The 20,585-nt window shown below is 43.7% G+C and overlaps 1 protein-coding gene across 1 annotated transcript in view; it reads right to left on the bottom strand.

Annotated features, from left to right (window-relative positions):
* Positions 1-20,585, bottom strand: part of LOC124556429 — a 466,451-nt gene that overhangs the window by 159,076 nt on the left and 286,790 nt on the right. The window lies entirely within an intron of this gene.

Below are 20,585 nucleotides of genomic sequence, written 5' to 3'. Positions count from 1 at the left end.
TAAAATTATAAAATCCATTTTGTCATAAGTTTGTCTTCCTAAGTTCAATGCCAACTTTTTTATACTAAATATTAACCAATGTCAACGAAAGTTTTGCAGAAACTAGCCTATGAATTATTATTGTCGAAAATGTAGTTTGTCTATTTTGTTATCATATTTATGTACTGATAATTAAATGTAATTTAAGCTTCAAACTCTAAAATAATACTGAAAGTAAATTAATAACATTTCTTATAAAATTATTCACACAGCTATTGAAAAATATGTTGTGTATGTACCTCAAAATCTGGAATGTGAAATTTGAGGTCTTAGTACCTAAGTTGGTTTCTAAAAATTCCGTTCAGAATGATCTTAAAAATTCAAAACTCAGACACCAATGAAGTTCCGGACTTCAAAACTTTGATGCTGCAACGCGTTTACGCGATCGACATGATTTTAAAATTCGGGTGAAATCAGCAAAGTAGAAGAAAAGTTAAACTTTTGGGTGGAATGTCCCCTTACGAGTGAAGAACACCCGATGCGTGCGATATTTAAAAGCTGTATAGCTGTACATTCAGACAGTAATAACCGCGAACTATTAGAATTATGGCCAATAATTTCACGCAGTGTCTATTGCTGGGGCTGACATTTTGCAAGTGTACTTTTTGCACCTTAAAATATGAGGTCAAGTTGGTGATCTTTCCTTGTCTGTATCAGTGTTATCTTAATACCGAAGTTTAATATTGCCCATCCTTGGCGATCAATCAGTTTGTCGGACAACACGGCATATTCAGTACTCAGTACCGATTTGGAAGTTACTGTTCAAAGGCTCTGAGCACTACGGGACTTAACAGCTGAGGTCATCAGTCCCCTAGACCTTAGAACTACTTAAACCTAACTAACCTAAGGACAGCACACACATCCATGACCGAGGCAGAATTCGAACCTGTGACCGTTGCGGTCGCGCGGTTCCAGACTGAAGTGCCCAGAACCGCTCGGCCACCCGGCCGACAGTTGCTGGAGAGCCTGCGCGCCGTTTTGTTGCATCACGTCAGCGCGGGCCGCTAACTGTGCATACAACCACCGCCTTACGCACCGGTTCTCTGCTACCGCCAGTAGCCGTTGCACAATCTCTGTTCCAGCACAGCGCCGGGTCGGCACGGCGAGGTCAGCCACCAAGGGCCCACCAACAGCGTCACATCCGCCACGCGACACTGCTTCTGCACCAGTAGTCTCCTGACATGCGAGCGGCCGCAACCTCTTTAAAACGAATGCGGCCAAACGGTCTTGGTTCAAGAAAGTCTGACGACATCCAGAAATAATTTGATTTTTCTAAATTAAAAAGTTGCTTCGAACTGAACAGGCGATGGCGTAAATTGGACAGAGAAATTAAATGGGGAATTTGCTGTCTAATCGTGCACTTGAATTTAATCCACCTTTAATAGTACTGAAGTAGCTAATTTTTCTTAAAAAATATCACCGTAAAAATAAAAATCAAAGGTAATATTTGTCTTCCTCAGGTGGTTCATGTTAGGTGGTTATGAGCTGTAGTGTTCTTCCCTCTAAAATTCTGCAACAACATCGTAAAACCATCAAAAATCAATTCCATAGATTTCCATAGCTCATCCTTACTTATATTTTCCTTAATAAGTAAAAATTTATGGTACATTCCTATGGGACCAAACTGTTGAGGTGATCGGTCCCTAGGCTTACACACTACCTAATCTAACTTAAACTAATTGACGCGAAGGACAACACACACATCCATGCAGGGGTGAGACGCGCGAACCTTGGCAAGGCAACCGAGACCGTGCGGCTACCCCGCGCGGCCCTAAATGAGTAAGCATCAGTTTCTGTCTTTTACATTATGGAATGACTACTTTTCTAAACTCCAGAATGAACCTTTTGCTCTGCAGTCATGTTTGCAAAGATTTGAAATTTCCTCCCACACAGAAACAGTATGTTAGACCAGGACTCGAACTCAGAAACTTGCCGTTCCCGGACAATGCTCTTACCGACTGAGTTATCCAAGCAAGAGTTACAACCCGCCCTCACACCTTCATTTCTGTCAGTACCTCCCTCCTGCTTTCCAAACTCCACAGTAGCTCCCCTGCTTATACTGTACATTGCTGGACTAATTCCGAGAGGAAATGATGCTGCAGGGAGATGTGTTAGTCACAATCGAGGGGATTCTATACAGAATGGCATTTTTCGTCTACAGCAGAATGTGCGCTGTTTTGAAACTTCCTGGCAGATTAAATACAGCAGAATGTGCGCTGTTTTTAAACTTGCTGGCAGATTAAATTCCACCTATAAATAAGTACTCACTAAGCTAGAAGTGACAGAAATCCACGGAGGTGGATGAGGGTATGCGCAGGAGGCTTTCATTTTTGCAGTATTCGCGCAGGTACTGCTCCCACATGGGCTGTTTAGCACTCGTTAGTTAGGGAGCGAACTCTGCAGGCGACCGGCGTACCGCACGTATCAATTTCTCACGCCGCTATTCCAGCTGTCTGCCTATAGACGGCCTTGCTCTGTTGTATTTCTGGGACACGGCTTGTGGACAAATAAAGAAGTAAACCTAGCTTTGTGTAAATCTGGGTATCACCAATAATGATTCCGCCTATATAGAGTGTCTGGAAATTTCCGTTACAAACTTGTAGGACTTTTGGAGGGGAGGGAGTACATATTTTGAATAGGGATCCACGTCCAGAAACGGAGCGTTTTCGTTCTGCTGCGGTTTCAATTCAGATGTTTAACTCATCCACTTCTGCTCAAGGAACTGAATTAGACGTGACGCAGTACAATTATTAGGTAACAACTCGAAAGAAAACATAACGAAACATCCATTTATCACTTAAAAACATTTGTTTGTATTAACACCTAAATGCTACGTGTCTATATTATCCCAAAATAAATGAAACCCAAAATACCCTACGTATAGAACAGTACTGATGCATTACATGAGCGGCTCGATGTGGCGCCCACCAACGTTATTACAGTCATTGCAGCTACGAAGCATGTTCTGGTACACACTCTCCATCCCATCTGGTACCTCTTCAGTTTCTAGAGCAGCGGTCAGAACTCGTGCCAGCAGATGTTCCTCTGTCTCTGCAGGAGTCTCGTAGTTTTAACTTGGCATACGACCCCCAATAAGTAGTCCATAGGAGGAAAATCCAATTACACATCTGAAGAGAAACCGTCGTAGAACGGAAACGGTTCGTTTCTGGGCTTGGGTTCCAGTTCAAAATATTATACACTCACTCCCCTCTACAAGTCCTACAAGTTTGTAACACGAATTTCCGAAAGTCCTGTATATAAGTACTCCGGACAGAGGGACTGAAATTGATCGCGTAACGAATGCTATATTCCATAACGAGTTGCAGAGTTATCTGTTACGGCGTAAACGCTATATGTGTGCAATTAAATGTGTGGAAAGTGGAGATGTGACAGAGGAAAACGTAGAAGCTGGAAACTCCAATGACTTGGTTAAAGAAATTCCTATGGGGTAGCATCTTCAGTGGCATCGTCGACGGCGTCCGTCGGGAACACCGAGGCTGGAGTATTAGCGCCACATCCCATCACAGAAGCTTTAGTTGGGACAAATCAGGAAGAGTCTTGTCAGGACGTTCGGGTGAAAGCCTTCCACTTCCTGGAGACGACAAACTTCGAGAATGATGGAAATGCCGCCTCTGTGGTTTGGGATCTGCCACAATCCACTTTGTGCAGCATGTAGGGAATTCTAGCTGTTCGATGAATCCATATAGAAATCCATTGAAACTTAAGCATTTTACGCAATACGCGTACGTGGCATTTGTAATAAACTACCTTTAACACGTGTTATGCCTGTTTAAGTAGATATACAGCAACAGACTACTGTTGTAACAGTCTGCCGCCGGGGCTCAGTGGCAGCCGGCACGGTAGCTCAGCGTGTGCGATCAGAGAGCTGGCTGGTCTGAGTGAATGGATCAACAACCAACTTAAACGGATGTCATGTGACGTCCGCTGCCACCAAGTACAACGAACAATAACGAAAAATGGTTCAAATGGCTCTGAGCACTATGGGACTCAACTGCTGTGGTCATAAGTCCCCTAGAACTTAGAACTACTTAACCCTAACTAACCTAAGGACATCACACACATCCATGCCCGAGGCAGGATTCGAACCTGCGACCGTAGCGGCCGTGCGGTTCCAGACTGTAGCGCCTTTAACCGCTCGGCCACTCCGGCCGGCGAACAATAACGAACAAAATGAAAAAAAACAAGAAAAAAGTAGTTAGCGTGTCTGGCTGCTATGTGGATATGTGGAGGACTTCGTTCGATTCCCAGTACTGCCAAAAATTTTTCTTGATTGGAAGACTGGATCACGGTGCACTCAGCCTCGTGATGTCAGTTGAAGAGCCACTTGAGTGAGAAGCAGCGGCTCCAAGATCAAGGAAGCTCACGACAGCTAGGAGAGCGGTGTGCTAACCCCGTGTCCCTCAGTACCACATCCGAATGACGCCCTTGGCGAAGGACGGTACGGCGGTCGATCGGTCCCGATTGACCCGTTTGCTCCAGAACGCGATTCTTTGCTTTGATTTACTATTGGTGTAGACAATTTTTATAGACGTAAGTGGTTAGTGGGACTTTATGCACACTCCAAGACCACACAGCGCCACATTGGGAAAATGTTAGTTGTTGTTATCCATTTTAGGATGATGTCATGTAGGAGGTATCCCTGCTTGAGAGAGGTTCTTTTAAAGCAGGAACATGTTTAGTAAATGGTGAATGGAAATTAGAAGGGGTAGTAAGCCTATTTCATATCAGGAGAAGTACAAGGAAGTATATGATCAAAACCATCCGAACTCCTACTAAAGTCGACGTTAATATCGGATGTGCCAACCCTTCACCTTTATGGCGGCTTGAACTCTGCTTGGGATACTTGCTATGAGGTGTTTGAATGTCTCTGAAGTTATGGCAGCCCATTCTTCCTCGAGAACCGAAACCAGAAAAAGAAGACGCGGAGGTGTGGAGCCAAGTTGGCGTTCTAGCTCACCCCGAAGGTGTCCCATTGTGTTCAGGTCGGAACTCTATGCAGCCCATTCCATTTCAGGAATGTTATTGTCCGCAAACCATTGCGTCATAGATGTTTCTTTGTGACAGGGCGCACTGACGTGCTTATACAGACGATCATCGTCTCTCAGCTGCTTCTCCACTACACATCGCCGTATAATGTGTTCATATCTTCCCTCATTTAGTGTTTTCTTAAGGGCAATAACAATACGCTAGCCACGAAAAACTCACCCATACCGACACACCAACTCCTTTCTAATTCACTGTCTTCACTACACATGGTGGGAGGTAACGGACTCCAGGCATTCGTCCACCTCAAATCTTCCTGTCGTATTGCCAAAGGGTATAACACGATTCATCACTCCAGAAAAACGCGCTTCCAGTCATTCACTGTCCAGTGTTGTAGCCTCAAGCGTCGCTTAGCTCTGACTACAGAAATGAGAAAGCTGCTCGACCATTTTAACCCCCTGCGCACAGTCATTGTGCTGTCTGGGCTGCTGGTAGCACATTGGAACTCACCAGAGATCCTTCCACTCATTCCATGCGATTTTGTGCAACCCCACTTCCCAACAATGCTCGACATTCACTGTCCATGAGACAAGATGGACCATTCCATTCTGCTGTTACTCATTCTCCAGTGACAGTACAATACTCCCCGCCTCCGGATGTCCGGATACTTTTGATCAGATAATTTATATCTTGATCAGATCATCAACTACGCAACGAAGAAATACTATGACTGACATATCAAAACACTGTAAAGAGCAAACATTTGACGGCTGTGCTGGAATGTTTGAATTTGAAAGAAAAAAGCTTCTCATTATAGACCTCTACAAATTCCCAGTTCAGGCTAAACGGCTTTCTTCTTCAGGCTTGACACCACGTTAGGCTCGGTTCTTAAGAAGAAATGAGGCTGATTTTGTGTGGGGACTTAAACATAAACTTCCTGACTGATTCTCCAGAGAAAAGAATACTCATGGATTTACTTGAAGCTTACCATCTTTTACAGACAATATACTTACCAACTACAGTTCAGTGAAACGGCAGCACGAACATAGCCAAGGTCTTCATAGATTGTTTTCTAGTTGGTGGGCATAGTGTGAGAAAATTAGTAACGAACTTCCAGATCCTGATACAAGAATAGTAAGTAATACTTAAAGGAATCACGGCAATCATATCGCACAGTAGTAAACAAAAGATTTATAGACATGAGTCCAATAAGTCCACTTGCAATGGGGACATTTAATGGCAATCTCGAAGGGCAACTTAGCAAGATGTTTACAATACAGACTACTTCAACGACAAATATAACGCATTCCTTCAAACCTTTATTGCTTTCCTTAATAACTATTTCCCATTTAGAAACTGTGGACATATGCAGTACTAATAAGCAACCGATTTGAATAACTCATAGTATTAGAATATCATGTAGGAGTAAACGGGAGCTGTATCATAATATGAAGGACAGTTCGAGTCAGGTAGGACACAGCACTGCAAAGAGCTGAAACATTGCATTACACAAAGAGAATAGAACACTCTCAGAACATAGTTAAAACTGTACTGTCAACTGTAAAAGTTTTATCACGGCAGAATGTGTGTCTTCAACATATTACACCTCTCTTGTGTGAAAATTAAATAGTAATCCACCACAGTTGCACCAAATATTTAATAATCATTTCTTGGCAATAGCCGGGAAATTGAATCAAAATTTTATTGGTACAGGTAAATACGTAGAAATCTTGAAAACTGGTGTTCCGAGACAACTATTTCAATTGCAGACGCAAGAAACAAACAAAGATGAAATTGGATAAATTACGAGTATTAAACCATTAAAAAGGAAAGGCTCCCTTGAGGAAGATGAAATGCCAAATAGGATTATGAGGATCAATGCACCGCACGTTCGTTCTATAATTATTCACCTGTGTAATGTGTAATTCAGGTGTGGCCAGTTTAAATCGTTTATATAGATTAGGAACAGCATAGAGCCAATAACACTTCCTTAGGAAGCGCCAGATATTGCTTCTATTTTTCTCGACGACTCTCCGTTAATTACTAAGAACTGTGTGACCTGTTACTGGTAAAACCGAATTCCTCCCGTTACACTGGTTCGTTCATCCTCCACATTAGTACGTATCAAGGATCCTAATGATTTGTGACAGGTCTAATTACAAACACAAAAGACAATTGCGCTTATTCAACTGTAGTTTCCCGCCCTTGTCAATGTTTGAAGCAAGTCGCTGATCATTACACGAAGCGGCAACTTTCTCAAAGATAGACTGGATTTCACAACAGCTTTCTCGTCGTAATAACGCAGCTAGTTCGCGGTAGCGTCTTGAACTGGGGAAGCGAGATGGGACTCCTAGTAACAGGTGCGGGACTCTTTACAGTCGACAGGAAGACAAATAACACTTTCCCAAAATATGGCACCTTATCAGAAGGGGAGCTGCAGAATTTTGCTGCTGGAGGAGACGAGCCTAACTGGCCTCACCTCTCAATGTCAGATATACATATTGTACCGGAGTTATTTTAGGAATGCAACTGAAACCAAAGGCATTAGACATCTGTATATACTTGCTAGCAATAGAAGTTGTTTTAATTTATTATGAATACAGTCACAGACCACAAAATTTTTGGTCTGTGACTGGGTTTATAAATAAATAAATATTTCCTGGATCGCTGTGCAATCTAATTGCGTATACGACCCAACTCGTGAATAAAAGCTGAAGCCTCAGAAAGAGGAGTGAGAATGAAACCAAAGTGTACGTGTTATGGGTGATGACAGTCACATGATGTGGGCGACCGCAGTGTGACTTTGACGTCAGAGCGGCTCCGAGGTCAGCTGGATGTAACGCCCCGCCATGCTGAAGCCCTTCACCGTTATACCATCTACTGCGGCACAGCAGTACTCAGCATTCAAATTTCGTTTTTTTGATCAAATATATTATCCGAAATCAGCGAACATTAGTGAATTAGCGTCGTACTACAACAACGTGTTCGTGAATGAACTACAAACGATAGAAGGAAACCTATTACATCATTACACAGAACATGTAAAAGTAGTGTCGATTATGAATATCTTAAAAGAAGCAGCCGTTGAATTATTAAGTTCTGAATTTTCAATATCAATTCTAAAAAATGAGCTAAAATGGTTTCCGTTCGCTTTGAGTCATTCAGTCATAATGAATGCAGTTGTACAAATGCAATTAATTCTCTCTTACAACTTTATTGTGATCAGAAGAGAAGCCTAGGCTCAGTGATGTGTGACTCTGAATAGCAGCACAAAATGGCGAAGGTATTACCTACCGAGAGCAGAAACCACGAAAGGAGAAAAACATTGTATACTAAACCTTAGAATCACAGAGCAAAACCAAGTACACGCTGTGACTTTGCTAATAACTGGCTACACATTTGACATTTTATGAATGGTTGTTAGACTAAAGATCCGATTCTGTATAGTCTTCCATCTGACATTTTGACTTTCCAAGCGTAAAGTGATAACGCTGTTGAAATATATGATACAGAGAATTACGATAAACCCACGACTACAAAAGGTGACTCGCTAAGCGAGCCACTGTGTGGGAGATAGAAGTGTTGTATATTTAGTTTTACGAGGCATACTAAGTTATTGTCTGACACGACGGCCATGACAGTATATGAAAGAGTTAAATTTCTGCGGATTTACTAGGTTATGGGTTGAACACGAAATTTGCACAGTTGCACGTTATCGGTATGTAGGCATTCTTTGCCAAACGCAAGACTTTTTTAGCGGGGCATGACTGGAATGTCCCGTAACCGACATTTTACATAATAGTGCAGCTCCACTGCACAAAGAGCAAGATTAGGGAGTCCAGTGCTTTAATGCAAATGTCATAAGTTACCTTCCCAAAAGAACAGTGAAAAATTTGCTAAATTCAGCGCATGATCGTTATGTTTCTTTCTTCTGTTTCTGTATTCCATTGCAAAGGCACGGAACTTATGCTACATTAAACACGTTCTTATTACATTCGTACCTACTGTCCTCCTTCCATTAACGTCTAGAGATTCAGTAGTATATGACCACCTACGTACGGTGACCAAGTGATAAAGCAGTCTGTAAGCTGACCATCTTTAGGCGCAGTCTTTAATTTATATTTATTTTTAAAACACCATTCTAATATTCGTGTTAATTTTAAAATCACTAAGCTACAGTATTTTAATAGTAATTCTGATGATAGCCTTGGATTTTTTAATCTCAACCTGAAGAATAGGAGCAATCAGAAGCTCGTCTTCGAGTTTTAATTTGATAACCTACAAATTCAAAGAAACGAATACAAAGTAAATAAGATTTTGTACATTTACACACATAGTCCGCAAGACACTGTACAATGGATTCTTTATACCACTGCTAGTCATTGCATTTCCTGTTCCACGAGCAAACGGATCGGAGGAGAAAGTGATTTTATTTATGACTCAGTACGAGCTCTAATCTCCCTTATTTGTCCTTACGCTACTTGCTCCATATTAACGTTCTGCAATCTGTAGCAAATGTTGCGAGGGGATTACAAACAGTAAGTTACTCATGTTGTCCAACGCTAAGACCTCTGCGCAACAAGAGAGGTGCATTGTGAGAAGAGAGTACGTGTTCAAGATTTCCTGCAGACACAGTTCTGCTGCGGAACGCTTAACAGGTATATCACAGTACGGGAATGAAATGGTGCGGCAGCTGGAGACGTACCAAAAGATTGAAGTACGCGGGTAGTACGACTGTTGCGGACAAAATGTCTAAATTGCCTACAGATTCACAATGCAATTCTGACGGTATATGGACCAAACGCAATTTCGCGTCAAGCGGTTGTTGCCATTTGTCCAAGAAGTCACAGGTGTGGGTGATGCTGAGATGGAAGGAAGATCTTCGACTTCGAACACAGCACAATGTTCAGGCAACTGAGAAATTGATTCGCAGCAATCGCAGAATTTCCAGCTACGAGGACGTTCATATAGCGGTTCTCGAATGGCTAAGTGACAAAGGAGCAGATTTCTATCGTCGAGGAACTGAACGATTGGTAGAATGTTCCGAGCGTTGTTTGCATAGATTTGGTGCCTATGTTGAAAAATAGTGTCAGGTACCTGTGTCGCGTTGAAACATAATGCAGCATTCAATAGAAGTTCATTGGCCTGCCATAATAATCTGTAAGTTGCTTTCTGATGTGCCCTCGTAGTTCTCTAAATTTACTCAATAGCGTTTCGCGGGAACAGCGTCTTCTTCCCTTCGAGCTTATCGATCTAAGCGCAGGGTGCATTTCCGTAGTACTCGCGTGTTGATCGAACCTGTAGGTAACAAATCTAGCAGCAAGCCTCTGAATTTCATCTAAGTCTTCCTTTAATTCACATGTAGATCCCAAATAATCCAGCAGCACTCAAAGAAAAACAATGCGTTGCGCTGTCGAACGCTTTCTGGGAATCTAGGGCTATAGAATCTGCATGTTGACTTGCACCCATCGTTCGAAGAAAATATTGCTGCAATTCTATCAGACCAGCTCTGTGATTGGATTGAACGCTTCCTAGCAAACAGAATACAGTATGTCATTCTTAACGGAGTGAAATCTTCATACATGGAAGTAACTTCGGGCGTACCACAAGGGAGTGCTACAGGACCATTATTTTTCACATTGAACATGGGAAGATTCTGTTGTATACAAACAAATCGCACCGCTATAAAACTGTAGCAAAATACAGAAAGACCTGTAGTTCCCCTCGACATAAACAAATGTAACTTATTGCGAATACATACACAGAAAGATCCAATAATGAATGTTCACACTATTACAGAAAATCACTGGAAGCCGTCCCCTCCATTAAATATCTAGGAGTACGCTTACGGAGCGATTTATAGCTGGCGTCCACATAAAAGTAATAACGGGTAAGATACAGTAGGAGAATCCTCAGGAAGTGTAATCCATCTACAATGGATGTAGCGTACAAAACCCATGTTTCTCCAATACTTGAATGTTGTCCGCCATTCTTTGGTCCGTACCAGACGGCATTTATAGAGCAAATAGAAAAGATGCAAAGAAGAGCATCATGTTTCGTTACAGGTAAATTTAGCAAACGTGAAAGCGTCACGGAGCTGCTCACCCAACCCCACAGATGCGTTCTGCATCACAGTGTGGTTTACTGTTAAATGATTCTAGAAGGGTCAACCAGTATATTGCTTCCTCCTGCATAACGACCCTGAAGGTAAAATCGGAGAGATTCCCTCGCACACGGAGGCTTACCAATGGTCGTTCTTCCTGCGGACCATTCACGACTGGAACAACAAAGATGGGATGCGACATGGGTACAAAAAGTACCCTCCGACATATACACAAGATGGTTTGCAAAGTATAGATGTATGTATAAATGCAGATTTAGCTGCAGGTCTCGTGTACAACGTTGTCAGTGAAAGTGACGTTGTGTCACACATTTAACAGCAGCTACCGTGGTGGAAGGTGAAATATTATTGTTAACTGTCAAAGGGATATTTATAGAATACTTGTAGCGGGCGCCACGAAGCTGTAAGTGTGAATAATTCCTGGCGCTGCACTCACGGCCTTACGTAGTACGATGGTGTTTCGTGACGCGTGTTCACGGGCGTGCGGGATGTGAAAGAAACGGTCGTTCTACTCGTATCCAGTTGCTATCTTGCTTCCGATCATAGGATGCTAACGCTGACTATAGTGCTGTGCTGCCTGACCAGAAAGTAACCACTTGGAATAAATACTGACTTCCAGAATTTGTCCATGACTGGGAAAAGCTGTGGTCACTGTTTTTGATCGAAACACTGCGCGACAATGTCCAAAATTAAATTCCAAACTTCTTGGCTGTGCCTCATGGATAAGGCATTACGAGACAGTTGATGGTGATCCGTGTGTTAGATCGGACATGCAGCTCGGTGACAGCTGAGAAGAGGAAGCTATTTGTTGGCACCAGGTTTCCAACTCTCCAATGTTCCAGTAACTTCACACACAACACACTAGACCAGGCTCATCCCGCTACGAGGGCGCAAGGCAATGTAGTTCAGTGCCCAGTACACAACCGTGTGTCGGCATAGGAGCGAGGTAGATAGCTGCGGAGCGAGTGAGACCGTAGAGCACTGCTCTGCTCTGGACCGTCACGCGTTCAGATCCAACGTAAAGAAAATAACAGCGGAAGCGCAGCTCTGTAAAAGTGGTCGATGAGCGGTGAAACAAGCAAACCATTTACTGTTTAGGTAACAATTAATGCTCGTGTGCCAGAATTACTACGAAAAGCTTTAGAAAACAGCGTTCAAAACAAGAATCGAACTTAGTTGTTTTCTGACCCACAGGTTGATTCTATTAGTACTCTATACGCACACTCGTCGTATGTACAGTAGGCGTCTTCAGCAAGATATATCAATTTCTTAAATGAACTAGTGTCATAAATATTCTATTTTAGAAATTATTTTAAGTAAGGAATATAGAGTCTCATGCTTACTGTTAGTAGTTACAAGTAAATATTTTTTGTCGTACTTCGTGCTATAGCTTTTTGTATCCCTTTTCAAGAGTTTAGACATCGGATCCTTAGTTTCCTATTTTGGCAACGTGCTTTTCTCTTGTGCAAAACAGCTGTAAAAGTCATCCAAAGTTTTACACATAAGAAACCGGTCCTTCAGGCGGATATCGCACTGCAGGTCAATCAGCTCAACTTGAAACACTTGTGAGACGTCCTCTGCCCGAAGGGAAAAGCGGCGAACAAATACATCTGAGGCCGGTTGAGGTTCGCTTATCTTCAAAAGTCTGGTTTCATACTCTTCTTGTAATTTGCAAATGATTTGAACATAATCTGAAAAATCCACATCTTCTTTAACGCTGTTTAATGGGGGGGAAGTGTCCACAATGCTTCTCGTGAAACTCTTTTCCCACAAAATAAGTTTTTTTTTTTTTGAAATGCTTGAATCGTCTGCACTAAATCAACAACAGAGTGATTTTCTCCTTGGAGTGAAATATTCAAAGTATTTAAATGACCAGCTAGGTCACTGAAAATAGCTAAATTCGCCACCCACTTAGGATCACGAAGTAATTCTTCTGGAGGTCACATCATTTCCAAAAAGATATTGATTTCGTCCCTCAAGGAGAAAAACCGATGACGCACCTTCCCTCTGCTCAGCTATCTTACTTCGGCGTGGTAGGGGATGTCCGGGTATTCCGCTTCGATATCAGCCGGATATTCTTGAAATTGGCGGTGTGTGAGTCCATGTGAGGGAAGATAATTAACCGTGCGAACAACTGTGTCCATAACATTTTATATTTTGACAATCTTCGCACAAAGTGCGTCCTGGTGTATCAGACAATGGACTGCCGCGAATAAGGAACAGCCGACTTTAGCCATTTTTGAGCCTACGCAACCCAGGAATTCAGTGCTTATCCCTCGTAGTGCGGGGGGCTTAATCCGTTGTTATACTGGTCAGTCGTTCCCATTTTAAACCTACAGACTCGAACACTCGCAGGTGTGGTGCCGCTACCACACCGTCAAGTAGCTCCCCAACGGACACCACCTGGATGACTGAATCTCTAGTATACCTGTCGATGGCGTCATGTCGCACTTTTCAGTTTGGGTGCACAGTAAGCACTTAAAGATGCTTAGAACTACAGTGTCTCACCCAAAGTGTGAACCGTCTGCTGAGAGGCTCCGCCTGATTTCATACAGCCCACATAACATAACTGTCATGTGTTTCTTTGTTCCTGACAATGCTCGGCCACACACTGCAGGTGCAACAACGGCGTACCTGCGGAGTTTCCGATGGGAAGTGTTTGACAGCCTGGACTTGACTCCCTCTGTTTTTGATCTCACATGAACCTCTGGCTATGAGGACAGCATTTTGGCACAGACAACGAGCCGCAGACCAGCGTGGGGAACTGGCGGAAAGCACAGGCGGCTGCCTTCTACGACCAGGGTATTGGAAAGTTGGTACCACGCTGCCACAGATGTCTAAGCCGGAGCAACAACTATGTAAAAAAGTAGCTGAGAGGTGTAGCTAAACGTTGCAAATAAAAAAAAATTGTGACTCTTCAAGCTTTCCCGGCGAATGTGTTGCAAATAGTATTCACGGGTTTGCCGCCGGATCACGTTGTGCAAATTCCACAATATTTCCTCGGAGCAACTGTCCGCCATCTTCAGGTGGTTCAACCTTGCCCGTGGCTAGGTACGACTGACGGCATCCGCACGCCGACGCCCCGTTTTTTGAACACGCGCGCGAAGAATGCTCAGCCGCGGATATCGCGCATGCGCAGTGATTTGCCCTATTCAAACTCCCTCTGCCGAAAATCTCAGAGCAGCTCTACCGCACGTGCGCTGTACGCTGCGTTTGTGAACAGTGCGGCCAGACGTTACTCACCAACGGCCGTACTAGGCCAGTGTTATGACGGGCCTGTAATCGATGAATCTTGATTTTCGCGTCTTGATTTAATAGCAGCCAATGCAGAGTCCCAGGCTGTGCTCAGTTGAAATGCCGTATCCTTGTTGATGAGATATTGTAGAATTTGCACAACGTGATCTGGCGGCAAACCCGTGAAGACTATTTAGAGTGCAGTGCTTGTCTTAATGCGGAAAGGGAGCGGTTTGTCTTACTTCTAAAACGACATGGTGATTGGCTTTCGGATCAAGAGCTGAAGCATTTCCAAAACGGTTAAGTTTGTAAAATGTTCGCTTACCACTATGGTTAAATTACACCGTGCATGGCAAAATGGCGCTATCCAAAACCGGCACTGAGGTAACTGTGGTACACCACTGGCCAAAGATTACAGGGGTGAATGATGGCTGTGGAGATGAGAGACTGTTGAGCAACTGATCACCCAGATGAACCAAAGAGCTACGAACAATGTCTCCTCAACGACTGTTCAGTGAACGTGGGTGCATATGGCGTGATCAGCACGATTCTGGTTCATGGATCCATACTGACTCTATTTCACTGGCGACGAAGGCGGAATCTGCGCTCCAGTACCACAGTTGGACGTCCACTGAGTGGCGAAAGGTGGCCTTCTCAGATGAATCACGTTTTATGCTGCATCCGCGTGAAACGTCTGACAGGAACAGCCTGCAACAATAGTCGGAGTGGTCCAGGCCTGACACGGGAGCGTTGTGGCCTGCTGGATGTTTTCGTTGCCTTCCCTGGATGATCTCGTCATTCTAGAAGGCACAAAAGATCAACGCAAGTATGCATCTATCCTTGGGGACCAGATTCACCCCTACATGTCGTTTGTTTTCCCTTTGCACGATGGCATCCACCTTCATTTCGTTGACTTACTGCAATATATAAGAAAACGCGCGATTTTTTAGTTGGTTGTCGATCTTTTTGTGAAGTTACTGGCACAATTTAGAAGAAGTTGTACTTGCAGTTTCATTATGGTCCATTTGTGCAGAGTCTCACACACACTAAACACCACGAGCAGGATAATGCCACGTGTCACACAGCTCGCGGTGTAGTTTTCAACAGCACCATGATGAGTTTACCGTACTCCTCTGGCCACCAAACTCCCCGGATTTAACACCAATCAAGAATCGATGCGAACACCTCTTTGGGATTGTTCCCACCATGGATCCTCAACCGAGGAACATAGTGCAGCTGGCCAGAGCATGGCTCCACATCACTGTCGGTACCTTCCAGCAGCTCGTTTCTCTGTTCCTGTAGGTCCGCCCTGCAAAAGGAGGTTATTCAGGCTTTTGACAGTGCTACGTGGCACTGAGAGACTCCAGGCGACTTCTCGCTGTATTTGTTGTGTACCTCTTGCTTGGTCTACAACGATCTGCATTTATAGTGGTAACGTGGGGATCATTCTACCAATTTTCTTGTCTGTACTTTCATGGTATTGGTACACATACGATATGACTTCGTCACAACGGTAATCTAACGGCGCAGCTGCGTTTTACAGATATTCTGATATCTCATGTTTTATTTCTCTCGAGACAGTATCTCGGTATCATGTTTCGACAAGATAACACTCGTCCTCACGCGGCGAGGTTCTCAATGAACAGCCTATGTCATACTGAGGTACTCCCTCGCGCAGCAAGATTATCACATCACCAATAGAACTGGTGTGGGACCAGCTCGTGCGCCAACTGTGTCTGACTGTCGTATCCAGGATATCGAGAGCCAGTTGTTACTGTTGTGGGTCAACTTATCTTAGGAGGGCATACAACGACTCTACGATCTCCTTCCCAACGACGTCACTGCATGCACGAGACACGAGAGGCTGCAACGAAATTACAAGGAATAGCAGTGTTCTCGCATTGCGAATTTCGTTGTTAAATCGATGTTGTAATCACCGAAATGACAGCTCGTAACCGGTCGTCACGCAAAACTTTGTTTCACTTCCTCCTCTGCTGCACGTTTTTGTCAGCGAGAGTGTATGAGAGAGAAGCTTTATAACGAGGCGGGGCCGCGGCCTTGCGTCGCTGGACCGGCCTTATACTTTCGCGTCGCGTGGCTCACAATTCTATACGCAGAATGCGAGCCGAGAGAAACCGGCCTACTGATCCACTTGGAAGCTGGCGCTTTCCTTGCGGACAATTGCTCTCCGCCACTGGCCGGTGGGAGGCCGCCGACACTGCTTTACAACTGCTCCGGTCCTCGCTGCAGCGGCCAGGGATACACACTTTCCACGAACGTAGCCCCTCGCCTCGTAGAATGCCAGCTGGAGGTATTTCTGGTTGCGAGCCCGTGGTTGCCAGATCTCGGTGGCTGCTGACCCGGACGTAGACGGTTCGACTCCGGACGAGGAAGAAAACCTTCGAGGTCATTCGACTCTGTTAAAGAACATCTGTGAGCTCGCTATACTACGTGGATCCTCAGCTGCCTTTTCCGAGATTGACACACGCTTCATTCTACTCCATATTACCGAGCGAGGTGGCGCAGTGGTTAGACACTGGACTCGCATTCGGGAGGACGACGGTTCAATCCCGCGTCCGGCCATCCTGATTTAGGTTTTCCGTGATTTCCCTAAATCAGTCCAGGCAAATGCCGGGATGGTTCCTCTGAAAGGGCACGGCCGACTTCCTTCCCCATCCTTCCCTAATCCGATGAGACCGATGACCACGCAGTCTGGTCTCCTTCCCCAAACCAACCAACCAACCAACTACTCCATATTCAAGTATTGGGTGATTCAGAGAGGTTGTTAAAGTAGCCAAGGATGACGAATAGGAACTTACAGGTACGTTCACTTATTAAGAAGGAGCACGGCTAACACAAATGAACAAAAAAGAAATGATACAAATGTCGTCCTACATCACACACACCTATTTATTGTAGAACCTTAGATCATATTTTGAGTTCCAACATTATTATCTGCTCGGATCAGAATAACCTTCTCCACGGAAATTAGCATGGATTCCGAAAACATTACTCTTCTCACACAATGTCCTCATTGCTACGGATAGAAGAAATCAGTTTGATTCGGTGTTTCTAGATTTTTGAAACACTTTCGGATAAGAGCCGATGTGGTAGCCTTGTAAGGCAAAAAGTGATCGTATGGTATTATCGTCCAGAAGACCCCATCTGTGAATGTTTGACCGCGTGGTACAGGCCTTTCTTTACTTGGTCCACTTCGGCGACTTTCGCGTCGATGATGGTGAGGCGATGATGACAACACATACATCTACATCTACATCTACATACATACTCCGCAATCCGCCATACGGTGCGTGGCGGAGGGTACCTCGTACCACAACTAGCATCTTCTCTCCCTGCTCCACTCCCAAACAGAACGAGGGAAAAGTGACTGCCTATATGAATCTGTACGAGCCCTAATCTCTCTTATCTTGTCTTTGTGGTCTTTCCGCGAAATGTAAGTTGGCGGCAGTAAAATTATACTGCAGTCAGCCTCAAATGCTGGTTCTCTAAATTTTCTCAGTAGCGATTCACGAAAAGAACGCCTCCTTTCCTCTAGAGACTCCCACCCGAGTTCCTGAAGCATTTCCGTAACACTCGTGTGATGATCAAACCTACCAGTAACAAATCTAGCAGCCCGCCTCTGAATTGCTTCTATGTCCTCCCTCAATCCCACCCAGTCCTAAGCGGACAAAATCGCCTTCTGGGCCGGGAGTCGAAACCGGCCCTGTGATCGAGTCAGCAACACTACTCTCAAGTCCACGAACTTCTGATCTTATAGAGAAAGTTTCCTGACATGCGGGACGCACTATGCTCTCCTAGATGGAGAGTCAGGGGAGTGTAATAGGACTATTACTGCTCATGCTACGTATTAATGAATTAGTGGATAGTATTAGTTGTAATCTCAAACCTCTCGGAGACGATGAGTGTTCAGTGAGGAAATTCTATGCCGTCAAGATTGCAGTACAATGCCTGGTGCAAAGACCGGCAACCAGCTATTAACTCATAAAATTCAAAGTTTTACAGTTTACCAAATGCACACTCGGTATCCTTTCATTACAGGATTAATGAGTCACGTCTGGAGTAAGTCATGTCATACATATATTTGAATTTAACCATTTGCTGAGATACGAAGTGGAACGACCACCTAAGTTCAGTTTCAGGTAAACGAAATAGCAGACTATTATCCATAACTGTTTCTCTACAAAAGAAACTTACAGACGAAACTCTTGTACAACCCATACTCGTCTACCGTTGAAGAGTATGAGAGCCGTATCAGGTCAGATCAAACTAACCGGGAACCTTGAGGTATGCACAGAAGCGCGGTGCGAATTGTCTCAGATTTTCTGGCAGACTGTCGAGAAAAGGTGACGCAGTCTTCGTGAAAAAACTCTTAGAAAACTTTAAGAACCCTCTTTCAGGATAGACAATACGGATGTTCTTTAGCCCCCTACATAGCTATCTCTTAGAGAACGTGCAGATCAAATTAGACCGACAACAGCTAGCACACAGGCGTATAAGCAGTTATTCTTCCTGCGCACTATCTGTAAGGGGAGAGAATCTTCACGCCCTTCACAGTGATTTGCAGGTTATGGGTCAGCCAAGGATAGAAGTCCGAATAAAAGCACTCCGGAGAGTACACGACCTTGCTTATTCAAATATTTTTATTCTGTTTTACATGGGTGGCCCCGGACCCTAACCACATTTCGCTCCAGCTCGAATTGCTAAAGCTGAATAAAAATGCTTTTAAAATGCGGAGAGTTGGCATTTATACCGCCTAACGAGGTCATTTATCTATAAAACTCTGCATTTGAGTACAATAAATACATGAAGGTTAACGAATCTCAAAGCTACGTAAGCTGTAGAAACCATACCATATACCTGACAATTACGGTCAGCAGATTCACAAGAGACGTAAATTGTGTATTATTTGGCAAAAAGTTAAACATTAGTTTGAAACAATATATGTTAACGCACGCAGTACTTACAGCGTCATAGTCTCCAAAATAGAAGTTGCCGTATTGTATATTCTTCTTTCATTCGTCATCCAAGTGCAAATGTAGATTTTCAACGAAGAGATCAAAACAAGCGTGATGGAACAGTATGCACACTTCATAAGGCCGACATGTGGACATATTGCATAGCTTCCGATGTATTCGCATTCCGATGATCCAGTGTCAAAAACGCAGTTAACGCTTTATCCAGATCTTTGCCACGAGCTGCTCCATTCCACTGTGTTTTAGTCACTTAACTGAAACTCCACTTTTGCACTTGGATGACGAATGAAGGAAGAACATGTAACAACAGCTTCTGTTTTGCAGACCATGACTCTGAAGCACTGCATATTTTAACATTTATTGTTTCAAGCTAATGTTTAGCTTTTTGCCAAAAAGTACCTCATTTGTGACTCTTGTGAATCTTCCGGTAACCATAGTCTGTTGCACGGTATTGTTATGCTTCTGTAGTCTTTAAATTTATAAACCTTCAAACCTCGATTGTACAGAAATGCAGATTTTCGCAAATAACTCACGTTGATGGGTGGTAGAATCATACATCTTTTGGATAAATGCTTCGCGGGTTTTTGTATGTAGTATCAAGCATTTAATGACCTCCTCTGTTGTCATCGTCAGATGGTAGAGTATTCAGCTGGTGAAATTGTGCCAGCGTATTTTAGACTTCTCTCTTTTGAGCTAACTGTAAATGAGATATTAAGTTAGTCATCTGTAACTTACGAAACCAAGGAGATACTTAATCGTTAAAAGATGATCAGCACTCCCACCTTTCTTCACCGCCACAACAAATTAAATTGACAGTCCTGGGCAGACGCAGTATTAACTTTAAACAAGAAAGCAAAAGGAGACTAAATGAAGTAAAAGACAGTTTTGGCCTCAGGGTTCCTGGAATTTATAGAATTCGCTGTGAGTGCGGTAGCAGTTACATTGGTCAGTCAGCACGATTTCAGAACGATGCCAAACGAGAAGCGTGAGAGCCAGAAAAAGTCAGTAAGTCAATGTAACGACCACAATGTCTGGTCATTTAATATCAAATCAAACGTTGCCCGAGGCGCTTTTAACAATTATATCACTTCAGCTACTTTCGGGTTAGGTGATCACATCACCGTGCACCGAGCTAGACAGCTTAATGAGCATACCTAACAGTTTTTTGCTTCCCCGTACAAGGCATGTTACCA

This window comes from Schistocerca americana, chromosome X, assembly GCF_021461395.2.
Source record: "Schistocerca americana isolate TAMUIC-IGC-003095 chromosome X, iqSchAmer2.1, whole genome shotgun sequence".
Taxonomy (NCBI): domain Eukaryota; kingdom Metazoa; phylum Arthropoda; class Insecta; order Orthoptera; family Acrididae; genus Schistocerca; species Schistocerca americana.
This window is presented reverse-complemented; position numbering and strand designations above follow the sequence as displayed.